The following is a 21,642-nucleotide window of genomic DNA, read 5'->3' as shown; positions in this document are numbered from 1 at the left end:
TAATGTTGTTAAGAGTTGCCAAAGATAGTTTTGTTTAAAGATGGTCTTCTAAACACACAAACTCCCAAAGTGTCCTTTATTGTCAAATGTAGCAGCCACCTCGCTGAGCAGCGAAAAACATGTTCATGGTCCGATAGCAGGCGTGATATGTTCATCAGTTCTTGCTTTTTCGTCTACATCACGTAACTTGTCTGTATGTTTAAACTTCAAACTAATAACAATGTGTTGTAAGGTAAATTCCAAAGATGACCAGAGGTAGCCAGGAGGTATATTTCATGTAGAATGTTTATTGGTAGTTCAGTAGAAGTAAATTACAGGTTTCAAAGAGATCTTAAGGAGGTCCCACCAGGAGCAGCATGATTGCTGCTCAGCCCACTCTCTTCAACTGTCATTCTCTCCACACAAGCAGACACACTAACATTCCACTATCTCTGTCATCAGGCATTCTAACATTCCACACAGTCATCACATTCATTCATTCTGGCTGAACAGCTGAGGAGATGAACTTGTAGGAATCAAGGTATGACACATCCCCTTCTCTTGGACAACAATAAACTACAATAATTTGCAACATTGCAACAAGAACATAAAAATGATTATACTTGCAACATTGAGCACAATTGATATTAGAGGAAGAATAAAAGTACAGTGATAGGGAAGAAAGAGATGAATAAGTAGTGAAAAGTGACTTGAATGAAGGGATGATGAAACAGTGCAATCAGGTGCAAATAGCTACAAGATAGCACATCCCCTCCCCTTGGAGAAAAAACAATTAATAGCAATAAATGAAACATTACATGTAAAACATTCTAGTATAGCATCATAAGAGTGAAGGAAGAAGAGAAACAAAATAGAAACAGAACATTTAATGTAAGTAAAAGGTGCAAGTTAGTAGCGTAACTCAAGGCTGAGAAAAATAGACACGCACCCATGTTTCTACACCCAGCACAATAGAGGAAATAGTGCAGGGCCCTGGAGAGTGAAGGACATAAGGGTGATAAAAATACCCAGACGCTCACTCTCTTCTGCACACCTCAGTAACTATAAAGGGTAGACAACCCATTGCACATAGGCACAAAAGTATTGAGTAAATGACTCATCGCACAAAGGCACAAGAGTATAGGGTAAATAACCCATCACACAGAGGCACAAGGGCACAAAGGCACAAAAGTATAGGGTAGATAAACCATTGCACCAAGGCACAAAAGTATAGGGTAGATAACCAATCGCACAGAGGCACAAGAGCACAAAGGAAGAAAAGTATAGGGTAGATAACCCATTGCACAAAGGCATAAAAGTATAGGGTAGATAACCCATCGCACAAAGGCACAAAAATATAAAAGTATAGGATAAATAACCCTTAGCACAAAGACACAAAGGCATAAAAGCATAGGTAGATAACCCATTGCACAAAGGTACAAGAGTTGGAGGACCTTCCTGCACATTAACAATCATAGGAAATTTGCTGTTTCTATGTGTTCTGCACAAGGAAGCACACTTGGAAACAGCAAAACAAGGACAAATAAAGCATTTCTCCTCGTTTTGCGTGTTTAAGATCAGGTTTTTTCTGGTCTTAATTTTGCCTCTGCCTCCTATTTACGCTGCCCTTGTAAATCGAGGGCAGCGTCAAAATCAATGGGTTTTGCGGTGGAACTCCCACCACAACACCCATTGCTCTCCCCTTTCACATTAAACACAGCATGAAAGGGTGCCTTATTTACAAGGCATTGTTAAACCACGTGAAGTGGCTTAGAGCTCCCTTGTAAAGGCGAGACCCCTATTGCCATCACAACGTCACTGTGACGTTTTGGTGGAGATAGGGGCTTGTAAATATGCCTGTCAGTTTTTATATTAGTAGTGCTGTCACTGACTCTGGGGTACAAAAGGGGGTGGTGATGGACGGAGCATCTGAATCAATCAAACACTCACACCCAGTCAAAAGATCTGGGTTTAATCCATCACCGTTCTTTAGCCCACTCTGCCACCCCAGTTCAGACATGGCTATATGCAAATCAGTCTGACCCTGTGCCTCATGGGAACAGTCCAGCCCGAACTGCCAAGCCATGTCTTCCCTGGACCGGAAACAAGCTTCCGAGGACCGGTTTCTGGCATTCCAGCCGTCTTCAGCCCGGCTTGCTTGAATCCAGTGGCAAAGTGAGCAAGGGACTCACGTCTGAGCATACCCTGCCACGCTTATGGCGGCCAAAAGCGCTACAAAAGGGGGTGGTGATGGACGGAGCATGTGCATTAACCGTACTAGGCTGCCATTCCAGTTACAAAAAGTTATACTGACAAGAGCGATATTTTTCTTTTGAGACATGCAAAAAATACAATTTCAGGTGTTTTGCAGCAGTTTGAACATATTTTTATTGCTTCTCAGTGCTCAAAGGGGTGCAATTTCTGATATTCATCGCTTTCCCTGCACTTCATTGCTTGGTTTGATTCGCGAGAAAATGTCACTCAAAGTGTCTCACATTGGATAGTTGAATGTCACGCATGACTGCACTGAAACCGTGGATATGTCACACATAAGCAATCTGAAAATTTGGCAGCTATGATTACACAAAATAAATTTCACTCACTCATGTGTTTTTTAATATTAGTACTGAAGGTTAAACAAGATCACCGATTGAAGAGTTCAAAGGAAGGTTTTCAAAGAACAGCTCGCTATCTTGTGCCCAGTACAGTGCGTCCAACCCATAAGCTACAATGACAGCAGTGATCAGCTTCCCTGAAATAACTTTGGCCAACATGCAGGCAGTGGAGAAATCACACGACTGTGGAAATGCGTCATCAGAAACAGCTGCCATTACAAAAACACGCATTTTGGGCGGACAGCAGACTGTTTGGCACGGGACTTCAAACTGGTAAGTGTGTCAGAAAATTCTAAACTTGTTTAAAGTTACTCCTGTTTGCCCTGGTTCTTTTGTTTTTTTTATTTCTTGGATTATCTATAGTTTCAAATGATTTATACATGGTGAAAAATTGAAGCCCCCGGCTTACTCTTTGTTCTTTTTTTAAAACCATTGTGTTGTTAAAAAAAAGGGCGAACATAACAAATATAAAATATAAAAGGTACATGTTTGTATGAAAAGAAATAACCACATATAAGTTTTCCATATTCACAGTTATAGGTGGGTAAAGGCATAAATTAGTAAAAAGACAATACGTCTATGAATTAAAAACTTGTGAATATAAAATACATGTATGCGCCAGTAATACAGTTATAATTTCGCCGAAAGGAGAACCAGCCGCCCAGAGGATGTTCTAATTGAATCAGTGCTGCCTAGTACTCATAGATATCTCTCAAGGATAACATAGCTCTATTTTCAAATGGCGTAGGAGTTACTAGAGACTTTACTGCACAGGTGCAATCTTTGATCGCATCAGTGGAATACTGACTACTTGAATTCACTGTAAGTGTATCCATGGAGTCAAAGATAACAAAGTGTGCAAGTCAATCAATATTTGCAAGAGGTGAATATGAGCCCAAATTAGAACCCAAGTGCAGGGGAGTAATTAATGATGGGAGCTGGGGAGGTCTATAAGTTGAATGCCAGAGGGAGTGGGAGAGCTTGTTCTAGCTTCAAGAGCTATCAAATCGTGGGCCATATTCCCATCTGCGAGATAAAGTTCTATATAGTCTAGATGGGTATTGGGGCCGGTTATCCTTTTAGCACCCAAAACGTCATCCCTTATTACTGAACAACATCCCCTCACATGGCAAATTCAATGTATGATTTTGTTAATTAGGGATTCTTTGCCTTTGTTTTTGGTATGGGAAGCAACTTTGGAGACATTGGTCATGAAGACACAGGGGCGTAGGAGACACTAAAATTCTGGGGGGGGGGGACAGGGACAACCTTATGGACTTTCCAGTGACCCTATACAAATCACTGCCCGTTAAACAAATACAATCGCATGCTTTCGAAGTGAAATATTGAGAAAAGCAGGCATGTTGTCACAGTTTTCATGTATGCTTTATTGTTATTTACATTCATATAGTAATCAGACCAAATGTTAAAGAAACATGTATATGAATCTTGCTGCACCACGCAAACATAGGTCGCTGACTTAGGTTGGGGGCATCGTATTTGCAAGTGCATTATGATTTGAAAAGTACCTGCTGCTGCATTCCTGGTCTCAAGCAATTTTCAGGCAACAATAAAAATGTGAAGATAACTTTGCTGATTAATGTTCTTTATTGAGAGAGATCGGAGGTTTGTCCAGTGAAAATTTTGACTCTTGGTAAGGTATTTGCAGTTTATAAGTTAAAATCTTAACATTGAACAGTGAGCTATTAACCGTCATCAAAGAGCTGCATGAAAACTTCAAGATATAGATTAGAACATTATGATTTTTCCCCAGTCTTTCTTTATCCTAAAGTTGGAAAATGGGTTCATTAGGATAGAAATCAATTCTGATTATTAAAGAGAACCCCCCAACCATGGTGTTATGTTTTAAATTGAGTTTGTGCTTCTTTAGTGTTGCAAAGGCATCCTGTGCTCTCCCCAACGTTTTGCTGACTGGTACTAGTGCTACCTGACTCTGACTGACCCTGGCCTCTGCCTGAACAGGCAAAGGGCCAGTGCTATTCTGAAAGAGACACTTAAAGATACTGGGAAACACCTACATACACTAGGGTGCACTATGGATTAGGGTACCCCTATGATTGGCATGGCCTCTTCTGTAAGGCCCTAGTTCATAATAGGGCAGAGAGATTGGAACTACCTTTAAGTCCCTAGAATAGGGCATGGCAGTTTAGAAGCCAGCAGCCCTTTCTGCGTTTGCATGTGTGCACTGCTGAAGCCTGAGGTCAGTTTAAAAGTTGCCACATAATACATCATCTGCTGCATAATCTAACAATTTGACCCAAAACAATTTTGTAGCTCAAACGGATCAAAAATTACTAAAAGAAATGTGACTTATGTTCTGTGAAGTACAGGGCCCTTTGCAAAGGTTGACTGGTCACCTTTCCCTCTTCTGCATTTGTATGTTACACAGGTACTAATGAGGCAAAAGCTTTGCAGAGGCTGTTAGTATGTATAAATATGTTAAAATAATAAAGTATCATAAAATGCACCGCATCACACTACAGCCTTTTCATTGTTGCATCATTTAGTCAACACTGCAACATAATTTTGGCCTCCATTGCTGCATAACTCCAGTGGCCCGAAAGAAGGCTGCACATGTTAAAAGTGTTTGTGCATGAAGCAGAGACCACGAAGTTTGCAAACTTAGGGGCTGATTACGAAGGCAGGCGGACTTCAGTCCGTCCGCCATCGAATCGTGGAATGGGACCGCTGGCCTTCAAGGTGGAGAAGTGTGGCTCACTGGTTAGAGCAGCCAGACCCTGAAGCAGAGGTCAGACCCGGGACCAGGGTTCAATTCCCGACGCGGCAGGGTCTTGAGCTCAAATGTCCACGGACTCGATAATTCTCGCTCCGGTGCCTGTCCTAATCATAGATTCACACTCTGCAACTCTGGGCATTAAGCTTGCTTAACCTCCCCCGCGGCCCCCCGCGGCGGGATGCCTGGCTTTCACCTTGGGGATGCCCTGTAGGGGCTATCTCACAGGGAAAAGCCAGGACGGGTTCCCAAGGCAAGCGCCGAGATGCCTCCCCGGTGATTCGAGCGCTATATAAGAACATGCAAAAAAATAAAAAGTGGCGGCCCCACGATAGGCATTACAATGCGACCGCCACTATGACGTTCGCCGTGCCTATCTTTTACATTGCAGCAGGTGCTGCTGGCTGCATCATCTGCCGCAATGTAAAAACTGACATGTTACATATATCACTGCACTACGTGGCATGCAAAATGTGGTGCATGCCAAACGGTGCAGTGATATATAGGGGGACTTCTTAGATGCCCCCCAGGTCGCATGTCTGGAGGCTGGGGGAAAGGGGCCCGCTATGGGCCTCCAATGTCCCTTTCCACCAAAATGTCATGGTGGGTGTAGGAAGGTGGATACCTGACAATGGTTACCCCAGATTTTTTGCCTAGTGTTTAGCTGGTTTTCAACTTAGTTGGCCTGGGACCCTGCTAATCAGGGCCCCAGGCTATCTGCTCTCTCTGTAAAATGGACTCCATGTACCCTAGGTACATCTCCAATTGGATATTGGGTCACCTTATCAGCCCCTGTACAGTGTACTGTAGGTACCCAGGGCATAGGTGCATCCAAGGCCTACCAGGGGCTGCAGCATATCTTTTGCCACCCCTGGCTGGCTATCCAAACTGACACAACTGGCTGATCACTCAGCTGGGGCAAGGTTGTGTAATCACCCCTTGCTTAGATATAGTATACCTATATCTAAACCTATATCTGGACACATATACACCTATAAGTCACTCCTATGGCAGGCCTTATCAATCCTGGAGGCAGAGTGCTTGGTTGTATGTGAGATGGTGCTCTAGCATGAGCTGAGCCTGTCTGCAGCTTTCGGTACCAACTCCCTTAGCTGTCCTGGGATATTGCCATACCATATACTCTTAAGTGCATTATAATCCTTGCGGTTACTTGCTAACTTTGGTTTGGCTTTATCAAAACATGTCGTGTAAGGTGTCATACGCTTTGGAATACTACCCCCTCACCAGTACTGGCGACAGGGGTAGCATTCCACCCTTCTAGAGGGAGAAGACATGTTACTTTGCTTAAACGCCGTTAAATCTAACCAGAGCCCCAGCATCACAAAATAGATGCTGCTGCCACAGACACAAGTCTGGCCTCCTGCTGCTGACCGAAACTCCGGCCGGGGAGGCCTGGACAAATGATATCCTGTCACAGGGAGGTGTTACACCACCTCAGACAGGAGATAGTGGATTGTAGCAGGGAGGGTTGAATGAAACTAGACACTGCCTGGAGCGCACAAGGCGTCCCATGCATGGCCCAGTTCAAACCGGTTCTGGGGCACTCCAGCCCCAGCTCTGGCGCGAAACTGGACAAAGGGAAAGCGGTGTAACCACCCCCTTCCTGGGTCCCACCCATAGGAGGGACCTAGCAGGTGATCCTGCCCCTTGATTTGGAATAAAGGTAGGAGCTGTGCCAATGCAATTTAGATCATCCTGACTGAAACTTTGAAATTAAACTCTGGACCCTTCGACATCCTACTCGACGTAGAAGACTGAAGAATCTCCCTTGTGGTCAAGGAGTGGCCCCCCTGTGCAAGTAGGCACCATCAGCACGACAAGACTTTCTTTGCCATTGCTCCCGCCGGAGCTCGAATGACAGAGACCAACAAGACCTGGACTCCCAGACTTCCAACAGCCCGATCCACAGTCCTAGCAAAGCTTAGACCCGTGGAGGTGACAAGAGACGTGGGAGCGGCCATCCTGAAAAGTCGACAAAGTGCTTCCTGTACAGCCCCCGAGGTTCTCTCGACGCTGTGCTTTGGGGTTTGAGAAGCCCCAGCCCCGAGCAGCCTGTGCTCCAACGATCATTCTCCACACTCTCCGAGTGCTGCATGGGGCCCTATTGCACTTTTCCTGCTCGACGCGTTGTACGGTCGCTTCCCCGTTGGCGAGTGGCCTCTGTGACGACGAAACATTGAAACTACACTGCTGATCTGGTTGCTCCAGACTGGCCCCAGCTCCCCTGAAAAGGAGCCATCAATCTGACCTCCCCGATCCGATCAAGGAGATATCTTCGAATCCTGCGTGGGTTGCCTTTGCCAAGGCTTGGTGACTTCGAATCGAGTACCGACACCGCCGACAGCAAGAGCCTTTGTGGGACAGCTCGTGTTCACCAGCTGGTCATCCTCGATCCTTCCTGATCCACGTAGCAGCGGAGACAAACACCTCAACATCACCTGATTGCAACCCGACATCTCCTGGTTCCTCGCTGGTCACTGGCTAGTGACCTGAACTCTGTTCCTTCTGCTTTCAGGTACTCTACATCTTCGATCCACCCTTGGATCCAACCGGACTCTTCTCTCCTGGTCGCCTGCAGCATCTTCATCTCCAGGCTCCATAGAACTTCACGACGAAACCCGACACACTTTGGCACCTATGCACCCGCTTCCTGTGGGTGAGGTAACGATCTAACTCCGGTGCTCCTATAGTGGATTACACCTCTAGTGTCCTAGTTTTAAGTGGCTAAGTTCTAGTCCAGTCGGAAGTCTCCGAAACCTATAACTTTCTGATTTTTACGCACCATTGACTTGTATGGTAAACGCCGTTGCCTATAGACACTGCACCCGTATCCTGTGGGCCTCTCCTGACCTAACCTTCATTAGTCCAGTGTAGGCCCAGCGATTCCCAAGGCCCTAGGCCTGTTCATTGTTCGTGACATGGTACTTATATCACTTTCCTAATATATGGTTTGAGTGGCCACCTGACCTATCCATAATTGTGCAGCTTATTGTATGTTATACTGTGTTCTTTGTTTACCGCTTGTGCTCCTGTGCTCATAAAGAGTTAAGGGGATTAGTCTAGAAATAAATACATATATTTTGTAATATATAACTTGTGTGGTGTCCTTTCATTTGGTATTAAAAGGGATTGCATACGGTAAAACAGCTGGATTCACATGCCCTCTTGAGTTTATCCTAAGACTGCTTTGTCCACGCTACCATTAGGATAGCTGGTCTATAAGGTTGACTTACAACCAATCACCATAAGGGTCGTTTGGACTGGTACAGGGTGCTCACTAGAATTAGTGGTCATCATATACCAGGCCAACTTCTCACAGTGGGTGAACTACTGGATAGGCTGGTGGGTAAGGGGTATCGTAATCCTTACTGTGGTGCCTGGTAGGTACCACCAGCATTGTAGGAACCACGAGCCCCTCCGCCGCACTGGCGGGCTCAAGGTTGTCAGTCGGGTGCGTGGCGGTTGGTCTAACTACCACCAGGGAATCACCCGCCATTGTTTATATGGTTGGCATAGATGCAGTCACCGATGGCGGTGGGACCGCCACTGACGAGGTGATGTGACGGTTCCACCTCCATTATAATCACCCCCTAAGTTTGGTGTGCATGCAAATCCTACATTGCAAACCCCTGGTAAGTTGCACCACTACTGCTGAAAAAGGCCAATGGATGCGATGGACTGGCCTCAAGGATCTTGTGACCTCAGTGACAGTCACTGTCAATCTAGGGTGTGCTTCTTCGTATGCCTGCTCGCAAGACTGGAGGTGAACTGCAGTATGGATTGTGGTGGACAGGCCTTAAAGGTTAACTCACACTTGCCACCGTTAGGGTCCACCTGCGGATGCTAAGACACCAGGGCTTCTAAGGTCTATCGGTCCTTGTAAGGTGTAACATCGAATGAGCTCGCTCAGGAGTGCGGTCTGGTGGACTGGTCATGAAGGCTGAAAATGGTGCGCCAAATCCAAATTCAGCAGCTCTGGCCAGAGTGCAACATCCTCTCCCACACTGAACACCATCGTGCGCCACTGAGAGAAACTTGCACTGCCTTCAGCTACAACTCAATTGTGGTGCAACTAAATTCAAATTATGCTCTAGACAACAGTAAAATGCTGCCTGAAAAAAATGAAGAACACCCTGAAAAAAGCAAACACTCTTAAGGAATGCAAGAATAAGCAAATCATGTGAAATGTATTCAGGAACAACATTGTTAGCTTAACAGTTTTAAACTCATTATTCAGAAATTTAAGTGATTTTTCCTGAAAAATTCAGGACATGGCTACAGGACCAGGAAGGACCCGTTTCAATGTCCATTGCTTACATCCTTTCAAAATGTAAGCAGGTTGGATAAAAAAAAATCACATCCCCGAACACAGAGCCGCAGTACACATTTTATAAGCTAAAATAATTAAAACAGTTGAAAACAATTGTATTAAACATTTCCACTTCACCCATCAACCAGGTATTGCAGTCCCTTTATGAATGGTGCACTTCCCCACCCTGGGAAAAATGTTGTTCAAAGAAAGAAGAAAAGAAAGTGCTTTCACTGGCAAACTCTGTAAAGTGGTTCTAATATGTGTGGATGTAAATAACAATCTGGCCTGTCTGCTTACCACTCTGTATTGCTTAATTTAGGTATTTCATTTTTTTTCTCTCCATCCCGAGGTTTTTCTTTGGATTATAAAACATTCAGTAAATGAGGAAATATCCAGCCAAAGTGTCCGCCCAATTTTGGATCCATTTCACAGAGAAACAAATAAAGAAAAGGCGATGCAAGAGAGAGAGTACATAAGAGCTCTTGAAATCAGAACTTGAGCAGGAGCGAGACAGAGACAGAAATGGGTATGAAGGAAAAGAGACAGTTTTTTCCCCCTTCTCTGCCCTTCCCAGAACACCGAGCCTTCCTGCAGCGGGCGGGTGGCCTCTTCGACTCCAGGCAGGTCAAGTGCAGGGCCATTAGGTAGCGCTTTCACGCGCGAATGGCCCTGCCACAGACAGGAGAGAGAGGGGAAATTCTTTTGTCCCCTCGTCCCCCCCACCCTTGTCCCCGTGTCCCCCATCTCCAAAATCTGGAGGGGATATATCCCCCGCGTCCCCCACACTTCCTACGCCCATGAGGAGGCAGTTGAGTCTGCCCGTACTGTTGTTTGCAGGTGATCAGGAAAATAGCCGAGTTTGGAGGTTGGGGGGAGGGTTCATGACTTATGCACAGCCCATACTGTTCATGATGGCTCGTTCCGGCTTGCGGCCATGCTTCACGGGTCCCCCTGGCAGCTTTACAGGTATCAAATAGCAGGGGATGTTCCCTGATGGCAGTATATAAGAGCTGGTGGCAGTTTACTGGCATAGAAAGGATTGGGCAATTTTCAACTTGGGGCAGATTTGGTTGCTCAACAGCTGCCTTTTTGGGGGGTTGAGCTGATGGGGCTCCTCTAGCTGTTAGGAGTCAAACTTGTTCATTAAGGGTTAGAACAGTCGACTTTAGTAAGTCGACTTCCCTCCTCAGATCATTCATGATCCTACGGGTTTCCCCCTGTTGAACTTTCTACTGCATCCTCTGCTCCTGCCTCTATCTCTACTCTTGCCTCTCCGACCAGTCCCTCTACCATATCACCCTTTTGCCCCCTGGTCCCCTTTCCTCCTTATTAGACACAACTCATGTTCTAGAGTGGTAAAAATCTGTTGGATAAGATAATTTCAGAGTCAACAACATCAATAAGGCCCTGGTCCAGTTCCGTGATGGACAATATGACGGACCTCGGCTCAGTTTCATCGTCAATGGGGGACAGTAAAGGATGGTTGCGAGAGGAATTGGTGAAGTATTGTGAACTACGTGTAGCAGGTTTGCTAAACCTCTGGGGGATGCATTTTTGCGTTTTGACTTTTGTGGTAGTTGAAGTATTGATCATATTAGGAAGGGTAGGGGATTCAAACGAGGTGGGATGGGATGATGGTGCAAGAATTTCCCTGCATTCATTAAAAGATCATCAATGGGGTCTAAAACGCAGTTGTTCGCTATAGACTTGCAGAACTGCTTCGCCTTGAGGGTCTTTTACTGAACAACCCACTCCCATTCTTTTTCCCATAGCTTCCCTTAAACTCACTGGGAAGCAGATATACGAATGGGCGAAATCACAGCCAATCAATACCGGACAGCTATAGCCACACTGTATCCCTCAGTAGATTAGTCAAAAGCAGGTATACTTCTCTCCTCGTTTTTTAGGCAAAAAGAGCCGGTCCTTGATCCTGAATGTGTATAGCAGGGGCCCACTGTACCAATTTTCAACAATAAATAAAATAATTTTAAAAATTTGGTAAGTCACTGGAAAACGACAGCACTGGAGATTTTAGGCACAGCAAAACAAGGCATACGCAGAGCAAAATAGGGGGACCAGGTGGAAGGAGAAACAATACATAAGGTGGCTCACTGTTACATAACTGGCATTGCTTTGTCTTCATGTAGTCTTGCCGCACTAGAAGGACCAAAGGGGACTGGTTTTATGCGCCTAATGGCGCTAGCGCTGTTGCTGATGAGCAGGTGAGCGGGGCAGTCTGGGGGCTGGGGTTCTGTGCCCAGCCTCTGTGAAAATCGGGTCTCCTATATAGGTTTTAGGTGGGTGGAGAATGGGGACACAGCAGGAAGTGGGAATGCTGCATACCTCACTAAAGTAGCAACAGCAATGTACAACGTTAGAGATCATGGCAACATGAGGGTATGTAACTGTTACCACGGATTTTTTAGCACGCAGTACCGTTACCACGGATCCATTACCACGCAGGATCCATTACCACGGATACCTTTACAACGCATTTTTTTACAACGCAGGTACTTTTACAACGCATACCATTACATCGTACATTTAGGTAAGTTTAAAGGTAAGTATTGGGGTATTGGGTTTGGGTTTTGGGGTACAGGGGTATTTTTAGGTTTTAGGGTTGGGTATGGGTTTTGGGGTACAGGGGTATTTTAGGTTTTAGGGCTGGGTTTGGGTTTTGAGGTACAGGGGTATTTTTAGGTTTTAGGGCTGGGTTTGGGTTTTGGGCTACAGGGGTATTTTTAGGTTTTAGGGTTGGGTATGGGTTTTGGGGTACAGGGGTATTTTTAGGTTTTAGGGCTGGGTTTGGGTTTTGGGGTACAGGGGTATTTTTAGGTTTTAGGGCTGGGTATGGGTTTTGGGGTACAGGGGTATTTTTAGGTTTTAGGGCTGGGTTTGGGTTTTGGGGTACAGGGGTATTTTTAGGTTTTAGGGCTGGGTTTGGGTTTTGGGGTACAGGGGTATTTTTAGGTTTTAGGGTTGGGTATGGGTTTTGGGGTACAGGGGTATTTTTAGGTTTTAGGGTTGGGTGTGGGTTTTGGGGTACAGGGGTATTTTTAGGTTTTAGGGCTGGGTTTGGGTTTTGGGGTACAGGGGTATTTTTAGGTTTTAGGGCTGGGTTTGGGTTTTGGGGTACAGGGGTATTTTTAGGTTTTAGGGTTGGGTATGGGTTTTGGGGTACAGGGGTATTTTTAGTTTTTAGGGTTGGGTATGGGTTTTGGGGTACAGGGGTATTTTTAGGTTTTAGGGCTGGGTTTGGGTTTTGGGGTACAGGGGTATTTTTAGGTTTTAGGGTTGGGGCTGGGTTTTGGGGTACAGGGGTATTTTTAGGTTTTAGGGTTGGGTATGGGTTTTGGGGTACAGGGGTATTTTTAATATATATTTTAAAAATTTACCATTAAAAATAATTTCATTAATATAAATATTTAATGATTAAATAATAAATAATTAAATTAAATATTTAAAAAATAATTATTTTATATATATTAATGAATAATTAAATTAAATATTACAAAAATATTTTTAAATAAAATATATATACTTACCTATACTTACGTTGTAATGGTATGCGTTGTAATAGTATGTGCGTTGTAGTGTATTGCGTTGTAATGGAATCCGTTGTAGCATGACCTGCGTCGTAAAAAATCTGTGGTAATGGTATGCGTGCTAAAAGTACGCGTGGTAACATGGGGAAAGGCAAATAAACTGGAGATGGAGAGCACCATATCCTCTGAATCACCACATCCTAATTCCTAACGGCCCATATGGCCAGTTTGTTGTCTGTTCTTAATATGAGTTTTGAAAGGGGTCAATACCTTTTTAAGTGTTCCCACCATAACCGCTAATGTGGCTGTTTATCTCTCCATAGAACATTTGCTCCACCAGATCCCAACTGATAATACATAAGGATTTTTTCAAATGTGAGCCACTGCCAATGAAGAATTGAGTGATGAACCTTTCAATAATTGTCGACAGAGTCTACATTCTCCATCAACCAAATCAATGGAACTAGTGGAAGAGCTATGGTAAGGATATCCTTAACGCGTATCAAGACTCTTGTCCAAAATGTGATCATTATCAGACAATCCCACCACATATGAATCATCCAGTCAGAGTATAAATATGCCCTCCAATAGAGATCAGAATTGCCAAACATAGCGTACATTTGATGCGGAGTGAAAAACCTTCTAAGGATAATCTTATATGTTTTTTGTTTGAATTGTAAATATATAGCAGCAGACGCCACTGAGGATCACATACCACTTTGGACCAGATGTTGACCGAGAGTCCTCATTCTTGTAGTCATGTATGAGATCACTGACTCTCCCACCACCCCCTCTACCATATCAACCTTTTGCACGCCCCGTCCCCTCTCCTCCCTTTTGCACACAACACGTGTTCTAGAGTGGTAAATATCTGTTGGATAAGACAAGGTCGGAGTCAACAATATCAATAAGGCCCTGGTCTACTGCCATAGTAGACAATATGATGGACTTCGGCTCAGTTTCATCGACAATTGGGGACAGTGCAGGATGGCTGCGAGACGAATTGGTGCAGCTGCGTGAACTATGTGTAGCAGGTTTGCTAAACATCTGGGAGATGCGCTTTCGCGTTTTGAGTGTTGTGGTAGTTGAAGGATCGATCATATTAGGAAGGGTAGGGGATTCAGACGAGGCGGGGTGGGCCGATGGTGCAAGAATTTCTCTGCATTCAATTAAAAAATCATCAATGTGGTCGAAAACGCAGTTGTCCGCTATAGACCTGCGGACCTACTTAGCCTTGATGGTCTTTGGCTAAACCCCCCACTCCCATTCTCTCCCCCAAACACACTGGATTTTCTTTTTCCCATAGCTTCCCTTAAACTCACTGGTAAGCAGAGATACGAATGGGTGAAAATACAACCAATTAATACTGGACGGCTATAGCCACACTGTAAAACCTCAGCAGACCAGTCAACAGCAGGTATACTTCTCACCTAGTTTCTTAGGCGAAAAGAGCTGGTCCTTGATCCTGAATTTGTACAGCAGGGTCCCACTGTACCACTGTATCAATTTTCAACAATAAAAAAATTATTTTAAAAACATTGATAAGTCACTGGAACATAACAGCACTGGAGATTTTAGGCACAGCAAAACAAGGCATTTGCAGAGCAAAATGGGGGGACCAGGTGCAAGGAGAAACAATACGTAAGGTGACTCATTGTTAAATAACTGGCATTGCTTTGTCTTTGTGTAGTCTTGTCGCACTAAATGGACCAAAGAGGATTGCTTTATGATCCTCCTGGCGCTAGCGCTGATGAGCAGGTGAGCGGGGCATTCTGGAGGCTGTTGTTCTGTGCCCGGCCTCTGAGAAAATCTGGTCCCCTACATAGGTTTTAGGTGGGTGGAGAATGGGAACACAGCAGGAGGAGGGAATGCTGCATACCTCACTAAAGTAGCAACAGCAATGTACAAATTCATAGATCATGGCAACATGAGGAAAGGCAAATAAACTGGAGATGGAGAGGACCATACCCTGTATATCTCCACATCCTAATTCATAATTGCCCATATGGCCAGTTTGTTTTCTGTTCTTAATATAAGTTTTGAAAGGGGTCAATACCTTTTTAAAAGTTCCCACATAACTGTTAATGTGGCTGTTAATCTCTCCATAGAACATTTGCTCCACCAGAACCCAACTGATAATACTTAAGGAATTTTTCAAATGTGAGCTACTGCCAATGAAGAGTTGAGTGATTATCCTGTCAATAATTGTGGACAGAGTCTACATTCTCCATCAACCAAATCAATGGAATTAGTGGAAGAGCTACGCTAAGGATATCCTTAACGGGTATCTTGACTCCTTTCCAAAATGTGATCATCGTCAGACAATCCCACCACATATGAATCATCCAGCCAGGTTATACGTATGCCCTCCAATAGAGATCAGAATTGCCAAACATAGCTTATAGTTGATGCGGTGTGTAACAACTTCTAAGGATAATCTTATACGCATTTTGGTTGAATTGTAAACATATAGAATCAGATGCCACTGAGGATCACATACCACTTTGGAAAAGATGTTGATTCGAGAGGCCTCATTCTTGTAGTCGTATATGAGGACATTGTGATTTGCACCTTAAGTCTATGTAAATAGGAAACCTTCTTTTAGCCAGATTTAGCACACTCAATGTGTAGTAGTTGCTGCCAGTGGAGAAACTGGTGAATTCTAATGCTATAATTCTCAGGAAACTAAAGCCTGTCCCTTACCTTTTTTGGGACCACACCAATAGGGGACACAATCAACTTTAGCATGGGCCAATCGTCAAATGGGCCAGCCATCCAGCCCTCCTATATCTCTTTCAATAACTTATCCTTCATCACTTGTTTGTGAGCACCTACCAATTTGAGATTGTTCACCCACCTATGCACCCTGGGGCCTTCATATCCCAGTTTGAACTCCCATCTGAACCCTTCCATCAAGAGACTGGCATCGTCCTGCGGTCGTGCTGCGTGAGTCAGAATTCAAGCCACTCTAACTTAATTGGCGTATGAGCCTTTTCCCCCAGTTCTGTGTGAACCCTTCACAACCCTGAAACCCGTCATCTGACTGGGCTGTTGAAAACCTGTGGGCCCCTGCTGTTGTTGCCACTGCCCTGAATAGGAACCAGAGTGTCTGCCTGCCCCATAGCAATGGATAAGGGCATGTCGTCCAGCATCTTTGGATCATTCATACTGGAATTTGGAATATTCACTGGTGCTCAGGTCTTTATTAAAGTCCCAGCATGCTCCTGTCTGACTCCCCTGGCCTTTGCCTGTCACACCAACCCCCTCATGGGTGGGGTGCCCCTGAAAGTGCTGATTCCCTATGGGTAACCCACTGGCAGTGAAGATAGTCTTCCCAAATTTGGAGGGCCCCATTGTATGTTGCCAAATGTTAGAATTGATCTCACCCCATTGTGCCTCAGAATCCAGAGTCATGCAGGGTTGAAACTGGTCATATTGGGCCCAAGCATATACCCCCATAATTAATCTGTACCTTTTTGATAACATCCATATATTAAAGAGTGCTACAAATCTCTCTGGATACTTTCCAAAATACATACTGGCATAAATTAGAAAGGCCACAGTCCAGTTTTCTATGGTCAAGGGCACTTTAGGCTGTTTGGGGAATTCATATTCCCCCTCTTTAGTTCCCTCTTTTGCACCCAACTCTCTATGTAGCAGCTTCAGCATTTCCACATACTCTCCCTTCCATATTTTCTCTCTGGTTCCAAGCATTAGATGTGCTCTGAAAAGCTTTGACACCCCTATGTGAAGTAGCTTTTTAATCTTCAATTCTTTGCTCTCTGGCCCATCAGACTTACCCTCCGCTTCCCTCCTCTACGTCCCTCCCTGCACTCTCAACAGCCTCCTTGCTCGATGCTCCTTCCTTCCCTCTGTCTTGGCCTTTTGCTCCATCAGTAGGTGCGGAAACACTTTGCTTACTGCCTCCCAGCACTGTCACTGTGTCAACCTTCCCCCTGTGCTTGTTTCCCCTGTGTCAACCTCTGTGTCCTCAAGTATAAAGCTTTTGTCAATCTGGTCTCCCTGTAATCTTATGAATCCCTCGCATCCACACCAATTGACACCATTGTGGTGGCATTAGCCCTTCCCTGCATGCCCTTACCTGGTGCCAAGATCAGTGCCCTCTCCTGGGTCCACCTCCTCACCAGCTGTCCCTTTTCTTCTGTCACACCGTGGCCTTCATGTCGCTGCCTACCAGCGGCTGAAATCTGTTAAACAATAAGCACAGACTGGTTAACATCTTTACCCTGTACCTTCCCCATCACCTGTTCTCAGCACCTCGTCTCTGCTACATGTGGCACGTCATTATCATCTGACAATTCACCCTCTTCCAAACTCTCCTCATCATAGTCCAGCATGGTCTCCTCTAAGATCTCTGTTCCCTCTGCCCTTTGGTCATCCTTTCTCCCTCACCACTGTGAAATAGCATCACGCTTTGCAAACAAACTCTGGTCCATACTGTGCTAAGGGGCTGTACCTTGCCCTCCCAACCTCTACGCCGATGTGGGGTGCCGCAAGCCATGCTGTGAATCCTCTTACTTTTTGCACCACTGAGGCCACTCTGGACCTTAATCGGGCAGTGATCATGTCGTCCAACACCATCATCCTGCTGGTCACACCGGGCCTTATCTACTCTTCTCCTTGGGGTAGCAGAGCCACACTGTGCTCTCTCTCACTTGTTCCCCTGTGACAGAATAAGGCTGGTGTACTGATAAGTATATTCCATGTGGATTGGGTTGTCCCGATGTCTGGTAACCAACACCCACTGCCCTGCCCTTCACCCTGCCCTGCTTGTGCCTCCCATATGCCTTTCACCCTGGTACTTCCCCCGCCACGCCCCTTGAGTCCCTCAACCTATACCTGATAGCCCTGCTTGCACATGCAGACCCCTGCTCAGGCCTGCTCTGGAGTATACCTTCAAAGACTTCCCTCATTGTGCCCCTGCCCCTGCCCTGGTCAGCTCCTGACTCTATGTCCCTCCTTTTATCTTCCCTGTCACTCAATTCTAACAAGGCTGCCACTAAAGCAGAGGCTGGCCCCTAGGGGCCCACTGCATTGTTGCCTGTGGAACCCTCGCTCCTGCCCCTGCCTAATGCCTGCTCTCATACGCCCCAGCAGCTGTTCCTTCGTCCTCTACGTTACTACTGTGACCACACCCTGTCTCACTTCATCGCAGGTGCCTGTTCCATAATGCCCAATACTTCCTCTACTTCCACTTTCTGCACTGCCATTTCCTTCCCCCTATCTGCCTCCCAGCTCATGTCTGTTGTTCCCAGCAGCCCCATCCCCCAGGTATCTGCACTTGCCGCTTTCTTTTAACCTACGTGACCCTTGCAGACATTCCAGAGTGTTTCCCCAGCCCCCTTCCTCTGCCACACATGTGTTATCGGCTGCCCGCCATGCCCACGGCCCCTTCAAACAAGGTCGTGTTGCAGGGATTCTGCACATACACAGAACTATGCACAGGAAACCAAGACCTTGATGGATAGTGGTGTAACAACCTATCACCTCCGTCCCCAAAATCCCAAAAACCGACTAGCAATAGAGTCTCATTCGTTCTCCGACTAACAGAGAAGCTACCAATGATTAGAAAACCCAGTACACAACACTCCCAACTCTTTCAGGAATCTTGGGAGCAACTCTTTGGCTCACTCACTCATAATTGTCCACAATAAGAGTATTCAGAGTCTGGGTATTGTTTAAAATGTTTATTGTAACTAAGGATCCTGTTTAGGGGGGTACTGGACATAGTCTAAACTCACCATGTGGGGCCTTACATCTGCCCACGACCTCTAGCTATTCCCTCTAAAGCACTTAGAGACCCGGTGATTAGCGCTATATAAATATCAATTACAATTACAATTACAACGCACTCTATGGTACAGTATACGTGCAATTACTAGCAGTGAAATGCATAGAAACAATATTGTCAGCATTGCCACAAGTCCATAGAATACAAAAGGCGATATCATTTTATAAAGACAGAGGAAAAGGGCTAAAGTGCCTAACCATCCTCCCCAGCTAAGTTATAGTTCAATATTAAAAAGAAAACCTCTGGGCTTTGTGAGCAGACCCCATACCTCAAGGCCTAGATGAAAGGTTTACATCGCAGGACAAGCACAGCTCTTCTCTCTGGAAAGGTCCCTCTCCAAGTGTGTGAACATCATGCTTGGCTTGCAAAATTAAAGCATACGTTTTTCAGCAGTGCAGCTGTGTGTCATGTTATGTCTAGGAGCAAGGGACTGACCAGAACAGAATAACAAGGGGCATTGTTTATCGACATTGTACATCGTGTGCAGACTAAACCTCAGAGCACAGCAGAGAACGCGAAAAGCAGACCGTTCTCATGTGAAAAGGGCACCAACAAAGTCTTGCAAAATAAATGTATGTAGTGCCCGATTCACAGAACAAACTTAAGACTCAATCCTAAACTTACTACTATTTTGGTTATCTTGCAAAATAAAGGTATGTCGTGTCGTGCGCAAAAGCAGCCTATGGCAGTAAAGCTCATGCTAACTTAGCAATGTCGACAATGAACCCACCATCCATACTACACCCTCCCCCTGGTAAGTCCATAGCATGTAGACATTAGGACAAAAACAGAGTTCAATCCAGTACGAGCAGAGTTCAAAAGCGTCTTCATTTGTAAAAATAATATATAAGAAAGAGCGGAAAGAAGGGGAAAGAACTTTTATGGAGATTTTTTTTTTAAAATACTTCCGGAATGTAAGAACCTGCAAGATGCTTGTGGTGCATTAACAAGGTTAATCCATCAGAGTATATGATCAAAAGAATGCAACACCCTCCAAAAGGACATCATTGTCGTTTGTAGAAAAAGGGATGCTATCCAATTCAGTAAGCTGAATGAACAAGTGTGCTCCTCACAGTCTGTGGCCCCCTGGAGCATCGTCGGATAACTTGTGTGATATTTGATGTAACTCTGAAGTAGGTGGTTCTGCGTAGCCTCACAGATATCCAATTGAGACAAGACTCCAAGTGCAGCCACACGCGCCATAAGACCAATCCCAGAACAGTCCTGCTCATGGGCCAATATGGGGCCCAAAAACTGTTTGAAATCCGGGTCTGAACATGACGTATTGGAGAGGCATAAATCCAATGCCCATGTAAACGGACATCGTAAGCATTAAAATACTGCTTGCACGAAGGTGAAGTATGCAAAGCGGAAGGACAACCGATAAGACACACTGAGAGTAGCCATTGGTAGTGTACCAAAGCATCCATGCATATGGTCACGGAGCAATTGCAGCTGGCCTAGTCTGTGCAGCACTACAAGAGGAGCAGCCATTGTGCAGCAGGCACAGGAGAAGCAGGCTTCCCGCAGCTAATGCCAGTATCAAAGGGAATCCTCCAAAGACACTGGAAAAGATAGAATGAATGAAGGCAAGTTTAACACCAAATATTGTCTGAAAAGAAGACATAAGGCCAGAGCCGACAGCTTTAAAAAAATATGCTAGGCCTTGAGTATTAGACGCATTAAAGTGCGGTGTCTAAGCTCCCCAAAATGTAGTGGGAGGTTAGTGTTCAAAAGCGTTTGAATTTCGCTAGCATTGCTCGCCACCTGCAGATTGAAGGTCTTGCGCGTGGAAATAAGTAGGGCTTCTTGTTGGAATAAAAGCGCTTTTAGTCTCCTCAACTTGTTGAAATCTGTTTTCAAAGTTGGTATGGAATTCCAAATTGAGGTATTGAGATTCACACGGGGGGGAGAGTTCATTTTTACAGCAAACAAAGCTCTGTGAAACCATTACAATGTACGTTATTCCAGCAAGCTAACCACAGCATTCTGGGTTATTTAAAATAAGATAACTACTGTTAGTAAGCAGAATGAATGTGGGAGTTATTGCGGGAACTGGAATACCTTTTATAACACAAGCAAGGTTCGGAGTGGACATATTACAAGCCCTGTGCAACTTTATGTTTTTACAAACAAGGGAATGGCCTACTGAAGAATTACAGTCTTCCCCCGTAAGGTATACTTCCTTCTCATCCCTTAAACATCTGTATGTGAAAGGCAAGGACCACAATTCATACAGAAAACCTCTACCCAGGGTTTCAAAGTGGCCTAGCTGGTAATGTTTCATACAAGAGCTGAATTGAAACAAAGAGAAAAGTAAAGATATAACTCCATGGATGAGCCAGACAGCAGGGTAAGTCTCCGCCGCAGAAAAAGGCAAAGGGTCTATTTTTTCCATGTGTAGAAGAGTGTAGATTGCATCTTTCATGAACATAAACTGCTTTTTTTCAGTTAAATTAAATGACAAAAATAAAGCAGATGCATTTAAATAATCCCATGGTTCTTTTCCCATTTTCAGAGTGTGCAAAGTCCATGCGAATTGCATCACAGAACGCAATTGATTTTGACCATGATACAACAAAGACACAATATCAATAAGAGAA

General features: G+C 44.9%; 1 long non-coding RNA gene across 1 annotated transcript in view; it reads left to right on the top strand.

Annotated features, from left to right (window-relative positions):
- The first annotated feature begins 2,838 nt into the window (after positions 1 to 2,838).
- Positions 2,839 to 21,642, top strand: part of LOC147698769 (uncharacterized) — a 102,617-nt gene continuing 83,813 nt past the window's right edge. Inside the window, exons 1-2 of the long non-coding RNA XR_015299225.1 lie at positions 2,839 to 2,867; positions 13,551 to 13,707. This is a non-coding gene — a long non-coding RNA (uncharacterized LOC147698769). The remainder of the gene's footprint in view (positions 2,868 to 13,550; positions 13,708 to 21,642) is intronic.

The sequence above is a fragment of the Lissotriton vulgaris genome, chromosome 8 (assembly GCF_964263255.1).
Source record: "Lissotriton vulgaris chromosome 8, aLisVul1.2, whole genome shotgun sequence".
NCBI classification, from domain to species: Eukaryota; Metazoa; Chordata; class Amphibia; order Caudata; family Salamandridae; genus Lissotriton; species Lissotriton vulgaris.
The sequence above is the reverse complement of the archived record's forward strand: the minus strand, read 5'-3'. Positions and strand labels throughout refer to the sequence as shown.